At 50.5% G+C, this 21,433-nt stretch overlaps 1 long non-coding RNA gene across 2 annotated transcripts; it reads left to right on the forward strand.

Annotated features, from left to right (window-relative positions):
• The first annotated feature begins 16,957 nt into the window (after window positions 1-16,957).
• LOC113875109 lies at window positions 16,958-18,890 on the forward strand. Of its 2 annotated transcripts, none has more exons than XR_003506162.1 (3): window positions 16,958-17,038; window positions 18,512-18,638; window positions 18,782-18,890. It is a non-coding gene; the product is annotated as an uncharacterized LOC113875109 (long non-coding RNA). The 2 variants fall into 2 exon arrangements; XR_003506161.1 differs by having other exon boundaries at window positions 18,512-18,594.
• Window positions 18,891-21,433: the final 2,543 nt, after the last annotated feature.

Here is a 21,433-nt window from a genome sequence, read left to right on the forward strand (position 1 = left end):
TTATCTTCTTTGTGGAATAGGATTTCATTTGTCCTAAGCTTTTTAAAAGCTCAGGTCTGAGGAAATAAAAAAAATCAATGTGGTGGTCTTAATGGCACTGAGAAAGGTGATCACCGAAAATGTTTTGAGCTTCTTAACCTCTGATACATGACTCTCTCTCTGAAAAAAAAGAAAGAAAAATTGCAACGTGGGTTTTGTAGTCACCTCATGCATAATCAAACCAGTCAGTCCTAAAGGAAATCAGTCCTGAATATTCATTGGAAGGACTGATGCTGAAGCTGAAGCTCCAATACTTTGACCACCTGATGCGAAGAACTGACTCACTGGAAAAGACCCTGATGCTGGGAAAGATTGAAGGCAGGAGGAGAAGGGGACGACAGAGGATGAGATGGTTGGATGGCATCACCGACTTGATGGACATGAGTTTGAGCAAGCTCTGGGAGTCGGTGATGGACAGGGAAGCCTGGTGTGCTGCAGTCCATGGGGTCACAAAGAGTCAGACATGACTGAGCAGCTGAACTGAACTGAACTGAACATGCATGTATGAGTTCCTGCATCTCTAACCTTCTCTAAGATGCTGCTGCTGCTACTCCATGCATGCCACTTGGTGCCACCAGGCCACTGGGCACCTAGGGTGGGCATGGGGCCCACCAGGGCTCACCCAGCTGGGCAGTGCCAGGAGGAGATCCAGGCCTCAGTCCCCAACTCCAGAAGCTACCACAATCCTGGGGTCCTGGTAGCTCCCTCGAAGGCCCCGTTCTCTGCCATCCCCTGCTTTACAGGCTCTGCGAGGGCAGCTCTGGCATTGAGGGGCATCAGCGGGTGCGTTTAATGTGCCTGGGTGATTCTCAGAGGTCTTATACTGGTAGCCATAATTTCCTCGCTAAATTATGGCCATAAATTTCCTCAGAGATGGGTCCCCAGGCAGGTTGGGTGGGTTGATGCTGGTATCACTGAACCGAGTTCAGTCTTCTGTCCTAATTAAACGGCAACTCGGGCCTGAGAGCTGAGCCCTGCTTTCCCTGGAGCCCCATATGCCTGGGCACGAAGGTGGCGGGACGGGCAGCTTGTGATGGCATGGGCAGAGGAGGGAGGCTCTGGTGTGTGTGTGTGTGTGGAGTGGAGGGAACCAGGAGGCTCCATTCTAAGCGTCACTTCTGATCCCACCTGCAGTGAATTGAATGGCGAATCTCTCAAATGTGTCCTTGGAAGCATGCACAGCACTATTTGGAAAAAGAGTCTTTGTAGATGTAATTAGGTTAAGCATCTCCAGATCAGCTTGGATTAAGGTGGTCCCTAAACCCAATGATAAGTGTCCTCAGAAGCAGAAGGAGAAGTGACACAAAGGAGGAGGCCACGGGAAGACAGAAGCAGAGATCGGGGTGTTGCAGCCATGAGCCAAGGAGCTCTGGAGCCCCCAGAAACTACAGAGACAAGAGAGAGATTCCCCCTGGAGCTTGCAGCCCTGCTGACACCATGACTTTAGACTTCTGGCTTCCAGAAGAGTGAGAGCATGAGGCCTGTTGTTTTAAGCCATGGGGCACTGATAGATGGCAGTGTGACTTTGGGCAAGTCCCTTAGCCTCTCTGAGCCTCAGTTTCCTCCTCTGGCAGGTAGGGTTCATGTTATGCCCTTTTCCCAGGCGAGGTGTAGGCCACAGTTCAAGGATACCTGCAAAATGCCCATCAGAGCCTGTGATTGGCAGCTGGGATGCTTCTAGGACATGGCTGTGGGCAAGGGCCTGTGAGGTGGGGTCACTGGGCTTGGGGGGCACCAACCACAGCCATGCTTGTGGGGGGCTTCTGTAAACTGTGACTCAGGCACGTGCTCATGACCAGCTGTCCACAGAGTGTCCCCATTTGCCCCGAACAGAGCCCCTGGGTTGGGGTCTCCCCTATATCCACACTCACCTTCCACTCACAAGTCTCCCCAGTTCCAGTTCCACCAACACCCACATTTATTCAGTGCTTTGCCTTATGTCAACTCATTCTTTCCACTCCAAGGAGTGTATTTACAAAGGACATTTTATACGGCTGCAGTGAATGGGAAGTGCGTTCCACTTGCCCTAAATAGAAGGCGCCCTTCAACCAAAACGCAATGAAAACAGAGCAGAGTGATTCTTTGAGAATTCCGGCCAGGCGTTGCAGGCCACAGAAGGCTCTGAGCCCTGCTGGAGTTTTGTTAAAAAGAGGGTAGCCAAAGGGGAGGCGTTAAAGACACATCCACACCAAACCGAGACTCTCTTCTTAGAAATCCCGGAAGTGATCAGAAAGGAGACAATGTTTCCATTAGGTAATTCTTAATGCTGGATCCACATATACTCCTAAAATAATCTCTCAGGGCGCCCCTCCCCCCTGCCACATACTGTGGGAAACCATGCTCTCCTCCAACACCCTCCCCTGTTTCTTCTCCTGGAAGACTGAGGCCAGGGCAGGTGGTGGGATAGACTTAGTTGAGATCGGAGTTAATAGAAAAATTACCACTAGAATCTTTTAATTCCCGATCCAGTGCTCTTTATTGTTTTTGTTCAGTGGCTCAGTCATGTCCGACTCTTTACGACCCCGTGGACTGTATCACGCCAGGCTTTCCAGGCCTTCACTATTTCCTGGAGTTTGCTCAAACTCATGTGCATTCAATTGGTGATACCATCCAACCATCTCATCCTCTGTCATCCCCTTCTCTGCCTGCCTTCAGTCTTTCCCAGCATCAGGGTCTTTTCCGGTGAGTCAGCTTTTTGCATCAGGTGGCCAAAGCATTGGAAGTTCAGCTTCCGCATCAGTCCTTTCAATGAATATTCAGGGTGGGTTTCCTTTAGGACTTATTGGTTTCATTTCCTTGTTGTCCAAGGGACTCTCCAGAGTCTTCTCCAGCACCACAGTTCGAAGGCATTAGTTCTCTGGCGCTCAGCCTTCTTTATGGTCCAACTCTCACATCCATACATGACTACTGGAAAAAACCATAGCTTTGACTATACAGACCTTTGTTGGCAAAGTAATCTCTGCTTTTTAATACGCTATGTTGGTTATAGCCTCCGTTCTAGATTCCCTTGCTCTGCGCTAAGGAGGCCTTTAGGCAATGGGTTCTTTGATCACAAATGGGTGAGACCAAGGGTGGGATTTTAGGTGCCGAGTGGTAGACAAGTCATACTTCCTGTGCCTCACAACTGGGTCAGTTCCGATGACCAACCACCCTATAGGAGTGCAGACTGGTGTGCCTGGGACTGGGCCTGTGCCTTCACCTCTTGGAGCCTTAGTTTGTCTCCCTATGAAATGGGCAGAGTCACCCCATCTGAGGAGGAGTATTGAGAATCTCAGCAGTGACAAACGGGAAGAGTACCTCTCCAACAGTGTGGCTTACAGAATTCAAGCCACCTTTGTGACGGGCGGTGGCCTGAGCCTGGGGCTGGGCTTTCTGTGTCAGCAAGCATGGTTTACCAGTGAGCCATACTGGTTTGGTGGATTTGCAAATCTCTGCGGTTTTGGCCTGGAGGTAGGAAGCCCCTGCCGTTCCAGGTGGGCTCAAAGGGGCTGGGTCCGGGCAGTGATTGTAGCCAAGACACCCCAGAGGATTTTGTGGCTACCGGAGAAGCAGCTCTGGACACAGGCAGGGCAGCTCCAGTGTCTCTGCTCTACTCCAGACTCTCTGGGATCCTGGGCCCGTCATTCCTCCTCTTGGGCCTTGCTTTGCTCATCTGTGAAATGGGGATGACCCATCACCAGACGTCCAGATTCTCCCTCAGTCACTTGTTCAGGCAACACTGAGTGGAACCCTCCTCCTTGTGGGGTCAGGTGCTGGAGCAGACAGAGAATAACAACCCTATGCCCAAATCCTCACCTTAAGGGACAGGAGTGAGAAATGCCAGGAGCCCTGAGGTGGATGGTGGCCTGATGGGGGTGGCAGAGATCTAAGAGATCTTGGGTCTGGTATCCAGGGACCCCAGGCAGGTCAGTGCTGAACTGGTGGCAAGCTTAGAAATCATTCCAAATCTTCCTTTGTGGGGAGGGGAATGGACAACTGATTTTGAGGGGTTGAGGGTGAAATCCGATATAACTCCAGCCTTGCAGTTGTTCCTGTCATATGAACGACATCTGACCGCTCCAATTTCTGTAGAATGGGAAGAACCTGAAGAATGCTGTCTCTCGTTATAGACCTGAAACACGGCGAGTTGGGACAGCACCTGGGGATTCCAGACGGGCCTGAGCTCCTCCCCAGCCCCAGGCCCACCTGGGTACCACTCCAGCCATGAAACCCCTCTTAGGTGGTGCACAGGGTTCAACTACAGAGGTTCTTCAAGGGAGAAGATGGTTCCACTTGAAATCTACTGTCAGGCCCTCCGTCTACACGAAGGAGAATGTGTGCTCTTGTGTCATCGCAGGAGTTCTCCACTTGCGTCACTGGCTCCTCTCTAGCGTCCACTGAGCCCTTCTCCCCTTACATAAAAGACATGGAGGCAGGCCCCCTGGTTGGGCTCGTGCGGCAGACAGCAGGACTTGTTGTCTGGGATTCAGCGACATTCTTTTGTTTCCTTGGATTTGTCTTGACTTCCTCTTCAGGGTCTGTTATTCTGCGTTTCCAGTTTTCTCTAATGCTGATATAAAGTTTTCTTGAAAAATAAGTTTATTTAAGGGAATCGATATGAAGGAAACATAATGTTCAGACTCTGTTCCTTTGGGCGCCCCGGGGATGAAGCAGGACTTGGGAAGATGGGACTGGAGTGTGGGGGAGGCTTGTCCCGGATAGCAGAGCCCCGGCAGGTCTGGGAGCAAGGGGAGGTGCGGCCCATGACTGTCTCCCTGGAGACGGCAGGGACCTGGAGTCAGGCCCAGGTCTATCTGGAGCCCACGAGGCCCCAGGCCCCGAACTTTGACGGTGATGGAGAAATATAGAGAGACAATAAGTCAGTGAACCGTGGCAGAGGGTTTATGGGGCGGCCATGCTCGAATGGTCGAAAGTTAGGGAAAATGTATTTATTACAACACTTTTCATGGGCAAGTTATCATTTTGTCAAACTTTATTAGAGGGACTAATTAATGGGTTGTAAAGAGTACTAGTGCGTGGCCAGAGAAAGAGCCGGTCCCGGGGACATCGGCAGCACCAGGATTTATGACCCTTTGGTTCCCCATTTATTAATGCAGGGAAGGCGCATGGAGTGGGTTATATATGGGCTCCTGCAGAACTGCTCCCCTCCCGGGAGGCTGGGAGGGGGTGCGGGCAAGGGTCCTCCATCCACTGCCCTCTGAGGAGGTGGAGAGACAGGTGGAGTGGGGCCGGGGCTTGGACCAGGAGGGGGACACATGGCCGTGTGACCTTGGCTGACATTTTCCTCTCTGAGCCTCAGTTTTCCTCATCGACACTCCTCAGGGTAGATGGGAGGAACTGAAAAAGTGTCCTGAGGAGGAACAGGCCTTGTAAACTATGATGCACTTTGCAGTATGAGACCAGCAGCTGAAGGGTGGTGTGGCCACATCGCGGAGGGCCAGGCAGAACTCGAGAGTGACCTTGATGGAGCCCCTGTCTGTGGCAAGGGCTGGGCAAAGCCTTCTCTCGCTCTGCTCGCTGTAACCCATGTTCCTCCCCCAGACTCTTGCAAGGTGGCTCCTCATTTCTGAGCTCTCAGCTCAGGGACCTCCTCCTCCAGGCAGCCTTCCCTGACTTCCCCACAGGCTGTGGTCTCCATGTGGTGTCCTGTTCCTTTCTCCCATGCCCCACGCAATCTTTACTTATTAATATTTAGCAATTGGTTTGCTTATCTGTGTATTGTCTGCCTCCTCCATGAGATGATAGAGTAGGGACTGTGTCCAACTTCTGCCCAGCTCTGTCCTAATGATCAGTGGATGTGCTGTGACGGGCTGATGGGGACATACGGGTATAAAGTCTGGGAGGTGAGATCATGACGGCTACATGCAAGGAAGGGACAAAAAGACCCTCCCTGGGCATGGTGACCACAGTAGGTATTCAATAAATGCAGGTCATGGGGTGGGAAGATGGAGTTGGGCCTCGTCCTGACCCTCCCCAGCCAGCAGCTGAGTGAACTGGGGCTCAGTCTTCTGGCCCCAGTTCCCTCTGTTTGTGAGGGACAGGGATGGCTCGGCTGGGTCCTGAGAGGAGGAGCTCTCGGACCCCCCAACCCCCACTCCCTGGTGGAGACAGACGAACCCCAGGCGCCTTGGGTAAGAACCCACGTCTTCATTTGCCGTTTCTCCCAGGCCTCCTTGCTGTACACACGGAACCACAGTGCGACCCTGGGGGAGGGGAGGGCATGCCCTGGCTGAAAACACCACCAACAGAAGCTGCCAAGGCGAGGAAGCCAGGAGGATGGGGACGGTCACGTCCTGCCCACTGCCCCCCCACCCCCCACCGCCCCGTGGCTGTGAAACCTGGGACCCATCCCTTGACACTCAGCCTCACTTCCCCATCTGTAGAGTGGGGATGCTCAGGGCACACACTGTGGCGGGCTGGGGTGGGCATTTGAGATGACGTTTGGGAACCTTGTGGCACCCTCAGGAACTGGGGTTGCCCGGCCCAGTTCTGTCTCCACTGTGGCCTGGCTAAGGGCAGAAGGCAGGAGCCTCGGTGACTCTTGGGCTCAGCTTTCATTGGTGCCCAGCCTCGTGACGTCCGTGAGGACAGCTGGCCCCGGACTGGGGACAAGTTCTCCTTTCGGTCTCTTGACCTGTGTGGTATGAGGTCGGCGAGTGTTAACCTGGCAGGGACGGGCTCGGCAGGGTCACAGGGAGGATAGAAGGGGAGGAAGGTGGCTCTGAGGATTGCGTGGTCTGCACTTGTGCTGGCTGCCTTTTATCCCAGCAGGAGTCTAATGCACTGTCACCCTCACCCCCTGCCAGGTGGAGGCCGGCCCTGCTCGGTGCTCAGGCTGGGGTGAGGTGTGGCTTCTCTTTCCCTGTTCATCCTCCTTGAGGGGTTCCACATGCCACGTTTGTTTCCTCCTCCCCACGGTGCTGGGAGGTTGGTGTGATGATCCTGTTCTCCAACTGAGGAAGCTGAGACTCAGGACTTTAAGGTGTGTGGTTCCAAAGGAGCTCCTGGTACTGACCGTGACTGACCATGAGGGTGTCACACACAGTCCCCACCCTTGAGAACCTCCCAGGCCAGTGAGGGAGATGGAGCCAGAATGACAGACCAGAATCAGAGACAGACGCTCAGGACAGAGGGACTTCCTGGAGGAAGGGACATTTTAGCTGGGTATTGAGCTTAAATTTTCCAGGGTCAGAAAGAGAGGAATGATATTCCAGGCAGAGGGACCAGCACGTGCAAAGGTGCAGAGGATAAAGAGGAACCACTGACTGGTCTGGAGAGACTGGAATCCAGGAGGGAAGTTGGGATATGAAAGTGGAGACAGGCAAGCTCAGCAGGTGCAAAGTCATGGAAAGCCCTGGAGGGCTGGCTGAGGACCTCTGCTAAGAGGAGAGATCTTCCTGGAGGCCCATCGTCAGGAGTTGGTGACCCCACCCAGTGGCTTAGTCCTACCCACAGAGGTAAGGAAGCCTGATCTGTACTAGCAGCTGTTGGTGGCAGAGGGCACATTTAATCCATTTAGGAGAGCAAACTCCCTGAGGGATTTTGGCACCTCCCATATCTGCATGCAGAGGGATGTTGCAGCTGGAACTTGGGCTCTGTTAAAGCAGCCCACAAGGACCAATTAGGAGGCTTTTGGCAGTGTGAGTGCTTTCTGCTTTCTGGAGGATGCTCTGCTTTATCTAACAGGCTGATTTACTCAGTTGGCCACCAGACAAACATTTATCCAGGGTGCCCAACATGCCAGGCCCTATGCCAGACTCCAGGGACACAAGGTAAAGGACAGGAACACAGCCCTGCCTCCATGGGGCTGACATTTCCAGCAGGAAGACACGGGATTACAGCTGTGTTAGGTGCTGAATGGAGCAGAAGGAGTGGAGGTGGGGAGAAGGGGGACAGTAGGTATGATGTGGGACTGGCCAGTGGGGACCAGGTCACCCAGGAACTTGTGGTTTATTCTGAGCAAGAGGGCAACTGATGGAGCAATTCAAGCAGGGGGGTAATCTGATTTGCATCTTGGGAAGATCTCTCAGGCTGCTGGCTTTAGGATGGACCAGTTGGGTCAGCAGAAGAGCCAGGCGAACTGTGTTCAGAGCAAGGTCTGAGTTGATTTCTGGACAGAGGAGGGATTGGGGGGACAAGGTGGCAGGGCTTGAGGAATATTTAAGTGGAAACAAGAAACTTGGTGATAGATGATGCCAGCAGAGGAATTAAAGTGGGACCTCCCTTCTGTTGGAGGCAATTTTAGGGCATGGACCCTAACTATGCATTTTAGATTAAGTAGCTGATCATGTATATGAAGACATCATTGGCACATAGGAAGGTTCTATGAAGTCCTGTTCTATGAAGCTTTACTAAAGCCAGTGGCCACGGCCATAGTTAGCAAAAGTAGAGTTGGGAAGCGGTCTTGGAGTGGGGGCTGGGGCCACAAAAAGCTATCTTCTCTCCCTTCCTCTTTCCCCATCATTCTCTTGAATCCCTTCCCTTCTTTCCTTTCAACTTAAATATCTCTTACTTTAAAATGGGAAGAAGAAAGCAGCATTAACTCATTTTAACAAACTCAACCTGCTTCAACTTATGTGTTAAGTGAAAAGCCACAGCTTGGCTCCACTTCATCCGTCCACTTACTACTCTTCAAAGGCAACCACTGCCATCAGTTCTCCCTGTGTCTTGCCAGGCATTTTTGTGGTGGTTTGCTTTCTCATATGTTTTACAATTTGGGATTGTGAGCTCATCTTTGGTATGGCTGTTAACTGTGGGAATCCTGGGTGCCATGGCTGACGATGTGTCTGGTACTCTTGGGGCGGGGGGCTTAGCATTCGATTCTGCCTGGTTTGCCACAATACTGTCATCCCCAATCTGTGGATGATAAAGTTCCTACATCATAGAATTCCTGAAAGGATTAGATGAAGCAATAAATGTGATATATGAAGCCCTCAGTCACTGCTGGGAATGACAACAAATGTCCTTTTGTTTTTACCCAGCTGGGAGCATAGGAAGTTTATTGTTCTGCATCTTGCTTTTTCTGCAGATTGTTGCATTTCACTGCAAAGCACTCCAGGTCATTCTTTTTAATAACTGCATAGTACTCCCTTGCATGAATGAACCAAAGTTTATTTAACCCATGCCCCATTGGTAGGAATTTTAGATGTCTTCAGTTTTTCTCTATGACCAGCAGCCATGTAAAGTCCATCTTCACCATTCACTCATTCCAGTTTACTTCCAGATCAAGTCCAGGAAGTTATATTGCTGGGGGAAAGCTAAGCCTCTTTCAGTGACAATTTCCCTCCATCTTCACTTCTTTACTCTCTTCCCTGACCAAGATTCTGGAGATACAATGGCTGAGGGGAAATGCACAATGAGGGACCTGAAAGTTGCATGCATGAACGTTTCCCCTTATCGTCTGTCTAATTTTTTTTCCTAGAGTGAAAGATATCTTCATTAGACAGTAATTAAGAATGTTTTGGACAGCATGAAGCACTAACAGCCTCCCAGGTGCTTAATAAGTGCCAAGGCTGCCAGGAGAAACATTTATTTAGCGTCATAACAGGCTTTGTGGTTGCCAAGTTTGCCTTCAGCCATGGCACAGTAATGCTGGTGAATGGAAACAGGGTCAGGGCTCATATGCCCGCTGGAGAGGGCAACCGAGACCACAGTGTGGGAAAGGCAAGTACGCTAGGTTGGGAGCCAGACGACTCTGGGTTCTAAGCCAGTCACTGCTGCATACTAGTTCTGTAACCATGGTCAAGTTATGGACCTCCTATGAGCCCTGGTGTCCTCACTTGTAAATCAAGGCTTGTAATAGCTACCTTATTGGGTTGTCTGGTGGGGAGGCATGGAGTGTAGCAAGTAAGAAGGTAAACTCTGGGTTCTAATGCAGATACTTCCATTTATTAGCTGATTCAGCTGATTTTATTCCAAGCTAGCAGGCTTCTGAATGTTTTTGCGTGTCAGTTCCCTCATCAATAATTGGGAATAATAGTAATAATAATCCTGTGAGTCCACTTTATAGAACTGTGGTTAAGACAAAGAAGAAAATAGGTGCAAAAGACTTCACCCAGATCACCCCAGATTTGGCACAAATTAAGTGCTCAAAACATTAGAAACTTGTATTATTGGTGTTAGAAGTTTGCTGAGTACAACTGAAAAAATATATATACAGTGTATATGTAATAGTTAATGCAATGCTAGCTGCATGGATATAGTTGATGCTTCTGTGTTTTAACACAGTAAAAGTTGATTTCTCACTAATGTCACAGCCTCCTGCTGGCATTTCTGGTTGGGTGGCCCTCCTCCATGCAGTGATTCAGGAACCCAGGTTCTTTCTATCTGTGGCTCTGTTATCTTCAGCATGTGGCTTGGAGTCTACCCCATTCAGTTAGCAGGTAGGGAAGAAAGGACAGGGAGACACACCCACCTGTTAACTACATCAGTCCTGAAGTAATACACACCACTTCCTCTAACAGACTATTGGCCAGATCTAGTCACATGACCCTAACTAGAGGCAAAAAGTGCTGGGAAATGTAGTCTCAGCATGATCCGCTGCTTCCCAGCAATGACTCTATGATATGGAAAGAGAGCAAGTCTCCTTGGTGGTCACCTCAACTCAGCCCCGCACTCTCATTTCCAGAGGGTGACCTGCAAATGGCCTGAGAGACGGACAGTCTTGCCCAAAGTTATCCAGTGGGGCTGGTACTGGGGCTGTTTAGGGATGTGTCTCCCCTCCTCGACATGGGGTGATGTTAGAACTGGAATCACCATCATCTCCTAGACAGACCGTAAGGAGAGCTCTGATTCCTACTGGAGCCTGCAAGACACAGAGCGCTGTTGTGATCACAATCACCCCTAAACAGCCCATACAGAATATTCTTATTAGTACCATCGCCTCTGTCACAGATGAGAAAGTTGCAGTACACACAGGGCCATGTGCCTTGCCCAAGGTATCACAGTGAGGCAGGGGCAGACTCAGGACTTGAACTCAGATCTTGAGGTGAATATGGTCATCTTGGAGGCCAGGGTCATGCAGAGGGTCCCACTCTCGGGGCTGGGGAAAGAGACCCTCCACCTCCCCCCTCCTGCCAGCAGATTTCAGACACCAAGGCATGATGGACGACGTCTGGTTCCTACGACGCTGAACAAACAAACCAGCAGAAGAACAAAGAGAAAAGATTGTTCATTCCGGAACCTCTAGTTTGTTCTTTGAGCAGGTTAAACATGCCCCTGCGACCTCACTGACCCTTTTCATCGGCTCTGTAAACCCTTGGGTGGCTGTCATGGGTATTTTTGTCCACCCAGCACTTAACCCGGAGCCAGACACACACCAAGAGTCTCGGCATCTATTTGTTGAATTAACGAGAAGAAAGCCTCAAGGGAAAATTTATCCAAATGACAGCTACGGTCCCATTTGTGCGCGTAGCTGTGGGCTGTGGGGGTTGACAGAGCCGCTTCTGGGTGCTGGGCCCCTGAACCCACACTTAGCCCTGGGAAGCGGGCTCCGTGGATGGCAGGGAAACAGGCACATCCTTGCAGCTGGGCTCTTCACGCCTTACCCTGTCAGCTGCTCTGCGCTGCCTCTTGTCATCCACGTCCTGCAGAGCCGTGTGTAAATGGGAGCGGGCCAGCCTGCGGGCAGAGACCATGTGACCGTAGGGAGAGCCTCCCTTGGGTTGGTGTCCTGAGCTGCCTTGGCCCTGGTCCTGAGTCACAGGGACCTGGAAAGTGACCCCTGGCATCTATAATTAGGCCTCGCCTGGCGTCAGGGGTGACGGATTTTCTGTCTTGGCTCATGTTGGCTCAGCACTCACCCCGTGGCAGGCACTGTGTTAAGCCCTTTGCACCCTCACTCTGACCCTCACTCTAAGCCCCTGGCAGATGCTCGAGTCTCTCCATTTTCCAGTGAGGAAGCTGTGGCCTGGCCCGGGGGGAGCCTTGTCTGAGATCACTCAGCTGGGAAGCAGCTGAAGCAGGATTTGAACCCAGACCCCTGTGGTTGTAGCCTGCAGAGGGTGACTAGCAGGCTCTGTCAATAAATGGTAGCTCATTTACAGATCAAAGCAAGGTTTCTGCTGAGCAGACAGGTAAGAGGCCTACCGAGGGCACTGACCGTTCTCCTGTGCTTTTCCGTCAGCCTGGAATGCCCCTCACTTAGATCTGCCTGTTTGGCTCCCTTCCCTTCCACTGGATGTCGGGGTAACTATCACCTCTGCCAGGAAGCCTTCCCTGACTGCATCCATCCCCATTCTGCCTGGATTATTTTCATCTCTGAACTGATCTCCAGGTGAAATGGTCTCTGCTTGCTTATTTCTTATTTCCAACTAGATGGAAACTTCATGAGGGCAGCCTGCATTTCTCTTCTTCCCGGTGATCCTGGGGACCCGAATTGGCACATGGCAGGAGTTCTATGGCACCCCACTCCAGTACTCTTGCCTGGAAAATCCCATGGATGGAGGAGCCTGGTAGGCTGCAGTCCATGGGGCCGCTAAGTAGGACATGACTGAGCGACTTTACTTTCACTTTTCACTTTCATGCACTGGAGAAGGAAATGGCAACCCACTCCAGTGTTCTTGCCTGGAGAATCCCAGGGACAGGGCAGCCTGGTGGGCTGCCGTCTATGGGGTCACACAGAGTAATACACGACTGAGGTGACTCAGCAGCAGCAGCAGCAGGAGTTCTGTGGGCTTTGCTGGTGGCTTGGTGGTGAAGAATCTGTCTACTGGTGCAGGAGACGCAGGTTTGATCCCTGGGTCGGGAAGATCCCCTGGAGGAGGAAATGGCAGTGTTCTTGCCTGGGAAATCCCATGGACAGAGGAGCCTGGCAGCCTACAGTCCCTGGGGTTGCAAAAGAGTTGGACGCGACTGAGCGGCTAAACAACAGCAGCAAAGGTATTCTATAAATAGTTGTTAAGCGAGGGATTGAGGATGAGGGATCCTCAGGTCTGAGAAGTCATCAGGATGGATGGATGGGCAGGTGAATGTTTGCGGGGAAAGAACCTCAGGCCATCTGCAGGCCCTGGAGAGAGGCTTCCTCTGGCTGTGGGGGAACAGGGAGCAGGATCCAGTCTTGGGAGACGGAGTCGGGCAGGCTCAGGGGTGCTGCAGGCAGCCAGGTCCAGGTCAGGGCCAGGGGACCTCTCCTTCCCCAGCTCAGCTGGGGACTTTGGACACCAGTGGCTCCTGATGCAGAGCCAATTCCTGGGTTGGGGGCAGGGTCTCCTGCTGAGCTGCTGGTCTTGGTTGGCACTGGCTGCAGGGACCCGTGTGGTGGAGCAGCAGCCAGGCAGGAGGTGGGTGGGACCTGGGAGTCAGGAGAGAAGGGTGTTTGCTGTGACTTGGCCAGGATGCCCCTTCTCCAGGCCTGGCTTCTCCATCAGTGGAGCTTGTTAAGGGCATCTTTAAGCAGCGAGGAGGTGATCCTAGACAGACTCTAAACTTCTTCTTTAGCAAATGTGAGATGCTTAGTATGGTTCCAAGTGCTGTTCAAGCATGTTCATAACAACCGGTGATGGTCGGGGGGGGGGTCCTATCACTCACCCCATTTTATAGAAGAGGAAACTGAGGCACAAAGAGGGAAAGCCACTGTCTTAACGTCACACAGCTGGAGCTGGGGTTTGAACCCTTCTTCTGCCTCTGGACTCTGTGCTTTTAGCCCTCCACTCTGCTGCTTGCTTTGAGCTAAAATATTCTGACTCCAAAACCAGAAGGCAGTGGTTAACAAACTCTTGAAAAAGAACTTCTATATAGCCACATTCTTACTCACAAACCCTATATCATAATACAGAAGACAGAACCTCCCTGGCCAAAGTGGGACTTGGGGTCCCAGAGACTCCTGTGCCCAGCATCATCCCCCTGTCACCCACAGACCTCCTCCCAGGGGTTCCAGCTCCAAGTCCTGCTTCATATCCCAAAGACTTTCTATCTCCCTAAAACAGTCTAACATTCTCAACAATTTTTAAAAGTGAGAGACAATTTATGCACAGGAAGTACAGTGAAAGTTGCTCAGTTATGTCCAGTTCTTTGCAACCACATGGACTATACAGTCCACGGGATTCTCCAGGCCAAAATATTGGAGTTAGGTGTTTCCCTTCTCCAGGGGATTTTCTCAACCCAGGGATTGAACCCAGGTCTCCCAGATTGCAGGCAGATTCTTTACCAACTAAGCCACAAGTGAAGCCCAAGAATACTGGAGTGGGTAGCCTATCCCTTCTCCAGCAGATCTTCCCAACCCAGGAATTGAACTGGGGTCTCCTGCATTGCAGGTGGATTCTTTACCAACTGAACTATCAGGGAAGCCCATGTGCAGTAAAATGCACAGATATTACATTGTCTCGGTATAACCACCATCTGAATCAAGTAAACACACAGATATTACATTATCCCCATATAACCACTCCCTGAATCAAGATAAGAAATAGTTCCAGTCCCTGACAGCTCCTACATGTCCCTTTCTAGTGTTTTAGATTATTCTAACCTTCTGAGACCCTTAAGTTTTCTGAAGAAGTCATTAAACCGGGAGATAGCGAAGTCTGGCCCACTGCCTGTTTTTTGTAAATAAAGTTTTATTGAAACACAGCACAACCATTTGTTTACTTATTGCCCATGGCTGCTTTTGTGCTACAAAGGTGGCAGGAAGTGAGTGGTTACAACAGAGGCTGTATGGTCCATAAAGTCAAAACTATTGGATTCTTTAGAGAAGTTCTAAAGCAGAATTTTCTAGGAATATTCTAGGCCTGTGCTATCCAATAGGGTAGCCACAAGCCACATGTGGCTTTTGAGCCATTGAAATGAGGCTCATTTGATTGATAAACTATTTTTTTTAATGTAATGCCAATTAATTTACATTGAAATCGCCACTTGTAGCTTTAGGGCTAAGCAGTAAGACACAGGGAAACTAAAGATTCCAACATCCACACATCCTTGGGGAGATGAACATTTTCAGAAGCACAAATGTATCCCCAGTGTTGGGGGTTACCAGGAGTGACCCCACCGTTTCAGGCCAGCAGCTCTGGGGTTAATGGAGAAGCAACTTGGGACTTGCGGTATTTTCCCCAAAGATGTTGTTCATATTGATAGATTTTTGGATGATGCTCTAGGATTAAAAAAGAGAGAGAGAGAAGGGGGGAGAGAGTAAGAAAAAAAAAAATCAATGCTCGGCTGATTGTACTAGGAAGGGCAGTCGATTGGTGAAAAAGCTGCAGCCGCATATTGGGAAATAGATTTTTCTGCCCTCCAGACATTAGCTTGAAATTCTTTGAAATGAGGGACCACAATCTGTGTCAGAAATGAAAGATTAAGGAGGTTAATATGCTGGGCCTCCCCTCCTCCTTTTTAATTTCCACGTCCCGGGTGCCCTTGGCCTCCTGAGGAAGACACACGGGCTCCTTACACGCTTTCCACCCTTTCTCTCATTCCTCGGGGGCTCACGGAAGGACAGACGCCCCTGTCGCCTGCTCCTGGGGCTGCGTGCAGATGGGAAGGCGAGGTTGGCTGGCCTGTGTTCCTGGGGGTGGACTCGGGGTCTCCAGATTCGATGAGCCGGGAGCCGATGGCTGGGCTCTTGTCGGGATTCTAGCTCCTCCCAGTCCTCCAGGGTCCCTGGGCTCTTGGCAGCCCTATAGCAAGCCCTGGGGAGGCCCTGTGCTGAGGACAGGCCTCCCTCCAACCCCCCAATTTTATGCTACAGATGGGCGTGCATGATATGAAATTCAAATGTGTGAAAACTGAGCAATAAACTCGTGTGTTATACAAAGGTGAAGACTTTATTCCCTGAGAGCTAAACTGAATTATTAAATCCCTGAGTGGACCATGTTTAGGCAAAGTCACTGATGGCCCCTTTTCAGGATTTTATACGTGTCCACTTAGCTTTTGCTCCTCACAGTTCAGCACATAGCCAGCCCACTTTTAATCCAGTAAGCAGCTGATGGAGGTGAGAGATTTGTCACTTTAAAAAAAAAATCTTTTTTAAAAAACATTTTTATTTTTTGGCCATGCCACACGGCATGGGAGATTCCTTGACCAGAAGTCGAACCCATGACCCTGCCTTGGAAACTCAGAGTCTTAACTATGGGACTGCCAGGTAAGTCCTGATTTGCCACTTTTGGCCTCTTCCATGGGGTTTCCTTCTGGGGTTTCCAAGAATGCCAGCTTTACAAGATTGTCCCTTCTCAGCCTTCAGACCAGCCCTTTCAGGTGCCTGCCCCCCATTCATTCTAAGACCCTTATAAAGTCAAGGGCAATGTCACAGTCAACCAATCATGCAGAAAGCTTTGCAGAGCACCAGCGAATAGAGAGAGAGAGACGTTTCAGGGAACCCAGGGCCCCAACCGGCCAAGGCAGCCACGTGGGGTGGGCAAAGAGGTACACGAGGAAGAAATTCAGCTCTTGGCGGGCACAGCCAGACACACGGGGGCCGTGCCACTTCTTCCGGTGGCCCAGGGAAAGGGCAATTCTGTCTTGGGTTATAGATCCGGGAAGCACCAAGACCAGCCTTGCTTTTCACTCTGTCCCCTGACCTGCAGCCGCTGCACCTGTCCGGGGTGACTTCTAGTTCAGCAAGTTCCTCGACTCCAGGGTGGCTGTAGCAGCCAGGGGGAGAGGAGGACCAGCCCAAGGATGCTGAAACAGGCTGTAACTGCCAGCTTCAGGCTGGTTCTGGGCAGCCACCGGGATGAAGAGTCCATGCAGGGGAACGTCCCCCCTTCAAGTGTACCCCAGGGCAGACTGAGAAATCAGAGAGACCGAGGCAGAGGACTCTTCCCCTCCACAGGCCAGGTCAAGCCCCCGGGGCTCTCGCTAGTAGCTCTGGCACCTTGTATGCAGCACCTACCGCTTGGCAGCATCTCTTGGTGTCTTTCCTGGGTGGCGTCCAGACCGGAAGCTCCGCCCAGGCAAGGCTGATGTCTGTTGTAACTCTCCACCTGGCTCTCTTGTTCATTGTCATGCAGCGACATGCAGTAGATGTCAGGGGGATGAGCAGACGCATGGAGTCACCATGAGAGTGACAAAGGTAATGCCAGCAGTCATTTATTTAACGCTTACTGTGTACCAGGCTCTCGCCAGCAATCATTTATTTAATGCTTACTGTGTACCAGGCTCTCGCCAGCAATCATTTATTTAATGCTTACTGTGTACCAGGCTCTCACCAGCAATCATTTATTTAATGCTTACTGTGTACCAGGCTCTCGCCAGCAATCATTTATTTAATGCTTACTGTGTACCAGGCTCTCGCCAGCAATCATTTATTTAATGCTTACTGTGTACCAGGCTCTCACCCAGACACTTCCCTGGACTGACCCCTGCAGAAAGGAATCAGCACAGGGAAGGTGCTCAAAGCGTCCTGGTGCCTTAGGGGCTAAACTTCTCTGGGGACCCTGGAGGGACCCCAGGGCTGCCTCCAAACTTCCAGGCCTGCTGGGTTCCAAGTAGAGCCCTGTGTGGGGTCATCCCCAGCAAATGGGTTCAATTTCCCCTTGCTCTGCAGGGGTGAGAGCTGCTCCTGTAAGCACCTCTTGGAGAAGCCCGGGTCTCTGGGGTTACTTTGACCTGGGGTCCAGAGGCCCCAGAAGCTCTGTCTGTCCCTGGGTCTGCCCCATTTCAGCTTGGAGCCCTGGCCTTCTGTCATTCTGGCAGTGTGGATAAAATGGGACAGACAGATTCCCTGGACATGCAGGACTTGGAATTTTATATCAGATCTTGAACTGAAAGGTACATGAAAGATCATTCACTCATTCAGCTGTTCAGTTCTCTTTCTCAGATTCTAGGTAACCGACTGCCCATCTGAAACTTGAATCCTCTTTCAAATGTCTCTGTCAAGTTGGCTTTGCTTGTCTGCCTGCAGTGACAGGGAGCTCACCCCTTAACGAGGCAGGCCTTTGCATCTCTGCACAGTTCTGATGGTTCCAAGTCTTTCCTTAGATTGCTTCCTGGGGACTTTCACTTTCATTTGGTGGCTCTGGGTGTAAGTAAGGAAGTCACTCCCTCTATCTTATGGAAACAGGGTGGCTCCTGGGTTCCAGGTGTCAGGGACAGACAAGAGAATAAAACAGGCCCTTACTGGCAAGTAGCCCAGGATCTTTTAGAAGAAGCGAGACACACTTAGATCTCACATGGCATGTTATCATCACGCTATAAAACGAACTTGTAAATGCCAGGTTGCTTAACACATGGTTTGTTGTTGCTCAGTTGCTAAGTTGTGTATGACTCCTTGCGACCCCATGGACTGCAGCACACCAGGCTCCCTTGTCCTCCACTAATTCCTGGAGTTTGCTCAAATTCATGTCCATTGAATTGATGTTTCTGTCTCATCATCTCATCCTCTGCTGCCTGCTTCTCCTTTTGCTTTCAGTCTTTCCCATCAGAGTCTTTTCCAGTGAGTCAGCTCTTTGCACCAGGTGGCCAAAGTATTGGAGATTCAGCTTCAGCAACAGTCCTTCCAATGAATATTCAGGGTGGACTTCATTTAGGTTTTATCTCCTTGCAGTCCAAGGGACTCTCAAGAGAAGGAAGGAAGTGGAGGAACCATTCTTATTTGGGCAAACCAAGAAGGGCATCATGGAGGAAGAGGTATTTCCGTTGACTGGAGGGCAGAGAAACTCAGATGAACCCAGGTGGGGTGGGGTCTGCTCCCTGAGAGGAGGTGGTGGGCAGGCAGTTTGGTGAGCTCCAGCTCTGTATGGGGACTGTCAGGGTGATGCTTCAATACATTAACCAGTATCTCCCTTGCTCCCCACCCATCCTTCCTGTATTTCAGGCTGCCACAGGGCATTCTGTATTTTCTGCCTAAGTCGTGGATGTAACAGCAAAGAAAAATAAAAGAGTTAAGTTTGTGGCTTAAAAAATTAAAAAAAAATTATTTTTTAGCCGTTCTGGGTCTCTGTTGCTGCGTGGGCTTTTCTCTAGCTGTGGAGGAGGGGCTGCTCTCTGGTTGCGATGCACAGGCTTCTCACTGTGGCGGCTTCTGTTGTCGCAGAGCACAGGCTTGGTAGTTGTGGCCTGTAGGCTTAGTCGCTCCACGGCTTGTGGGATCATACCAGATAAGGGATCGAACCTGTGTCTCTTTCATTGGCAGGCAGATTCTTAACCACTGAGACACCAAGGAAGCCCAAGTCTGTGGCTTTTTGATTTCAAAAGTCTGTCTTAAGTTACTAGAACCTGGCTCTTGAGCTTCAATAGGCTAAGCCTTGAAGGACCCAGGGCACCAAATTCCCAAATGACAACATGGAAGAGTCTTCAGGCAAAAGTGGTTATTGTCGTCCCGGAAGACAGGGTAGGAACTGGGCTGGGGGCAGAGGGAAATGAGATGGTACCCCATGGAGGACAATGGGAACCTTGTCAAGTAAGCACAAGTCATGGGCCTGTAGTCAAACATGTTGTCTTTTGAGAGGATGCAAAGATTGACGAGGGTGAAAAAAGCAATGGCGGATATCTCACAAATACCTTGTTACACGAGTCTGGGAATTTGTTCCCACCTCGTCATAGCCTTGTTGCTAATCAGAATTTTCTCATGTCAGTCCAGGGCATATGGAAAGATCTTTCTCTCTTCCGCTGGATTTGCTAAGCTACCCCAAGGGGAGTTGGCCTGAGAACAAAGTCAATCAAAAGGAAAGTTGACTTGAGAGACAGACAGCAACTTACACAATGTTACATGTCAATGATGTCTCAATAAAACTGGAAAATAGAGAAAAAAGAAAAGAAAGAAGAGAGAGGAAGGTTCTTGTTGGCATTGTTGAAACCCTGGGTCCAACCATACCTGAAGGTGTAGTTTCAGAAAATTTTCAGATGTGTGTGAGAAAACAAATTATTCTCATTTGCTTGTTTCTTAAGTTACGATGAGTTGAGTTTCTGTCACTTGCAACCAGGAGTCCTGGTAATACCATCTATCAGTAGGGATTTGAGTGGAGGGGGAGGGTGGCCCGGTATGGAGCCGGGCAGGACACTTTCTCATTCAAGTTTCCCCTCTGCTCTGTAAACTTGGGGAGGGCTCTTATTTTGTAATCAAGATGGCTGAAACTCAGAGAAGGCATGGCTCAAGACCAGGACTCATGGCACTGTCATGGCACAGCTGAGGTTTGAACACGCTTGGCTTTATAATTCAGATCCTCTCAATACCCAGATGTGACCCTCCTGTGGGCTGCCCCGCTGCTGATGGTGCAGAGAGAAGATGGGGAAAGGGGGTGTCTGGGGTATGCACGGAGTCTTGAAAGTGAGCCACTCTGCTGCTCGCATCTGGATGGGAGAGTGAAGCAGATGGCCCATCTGACTCCACCACATCGTGTAACTTTATGGCGTCGGCAGGTTCTCCTCCCCGCTGCGTTTATAGGGATGTCTTCAGGATTTCCTTTTTGATATATGAGAAAGGCTCATTGGCTGGGTGCTGCCTGCCCCCACCCCCAACCCCATCGGAGGGTAATCTGTGAGTAAATCACATCAAACCAGCAGCAAGTGTTTGCACGGGACCCGTGCCCTGTGCGTGCTTTGGGATAAATCTTCCGAGTAACGTGCTTACATGGATGACCCTGGGGACCAAGTAGCATGAAAAGGTCAAGTGCAAGGGGCAAAAGGGAACTTGTCCTTTGTTCCTGCTCTGAACCAGAAGACAGAGTAGGAAGAAGATGGGAGGAGGGTATGTATATTCGTTTCCCAAGGATGCTGTAGCTGAGTACCCCAAATTGGAGAATGTCAAACAACAGAAATTTATTCTCTTATAATTCTGGAGGCTAGAAGTTTGACCTCAAGGTGCCCACGGGGCTGTGCTCCCTCTGAAGGCTCTAGGGGGAGAATCCTTCCTTATTTCTTCTGGCTTCTGGTGGTTGCTGGCACCCTTCTTTCTTGGCTCATAGATCCATCACTCCAATCTCTGCTTCCTTTGTCACCAGGCATTCCCTCGGAGTGTCTCTGCCTCTGTATCCAAAAAACAACCCCCTGTCTCTTCTCAGGACACTAATCACCAAATAAGAGCCTTGTCTTAACTTGGTTACACCTGCAAAGACTCTATTTCCAAGTACAGCTGCATTCTGAGGTTCTGGGTGGACCTGAATTTTGAGGAGGGGGCACTAGTCAATCCAGTCCAGAGGGTGACAGGGCAGTTCTTGCACAAGGAAGGGGCTTGTCTGGAGGTGGGAGGGGCTTCAGAATGTGCACATGCCCCTTTAAGGGATTTCCTGAAGATAAATCTCATAGCAGCTTCTGTTCATCTGGACAAATAGTTATATAGGCTGAATGAAAGCTCTCTCCATAACCCAGCAACTTCACCCCCAGGAACATCCCCACTCGGGATGAGTCCTGCGGTCATCGGAAGACAAGCACAGAATGTTCACAATGGAATTATTTATCTCGGCTGAAAACTGAAAATGACCAAATGCCTGCTTCAGTAGACTGCAAAAACAGCTTCAGTTCTTGGCAG

Source organism: Bos indicus x Bos taurus, chromosome 17, assembly GCF_003369695.1.
Source record: "Bos indicus x Bos taurus breed Angus x Brahman F1 hybrid chromosome 17, Bos_hybrid_MaternalHap_v2.0, whole genome shotgun sequence".
Classification (NCBI taxonomy): domain Eukaryota; kingdom Metazoa; phylum Chordata; class Mammalia; order Artiodactyla; family Bovidae; genus Bos; species Bos indicus x Bos taurus.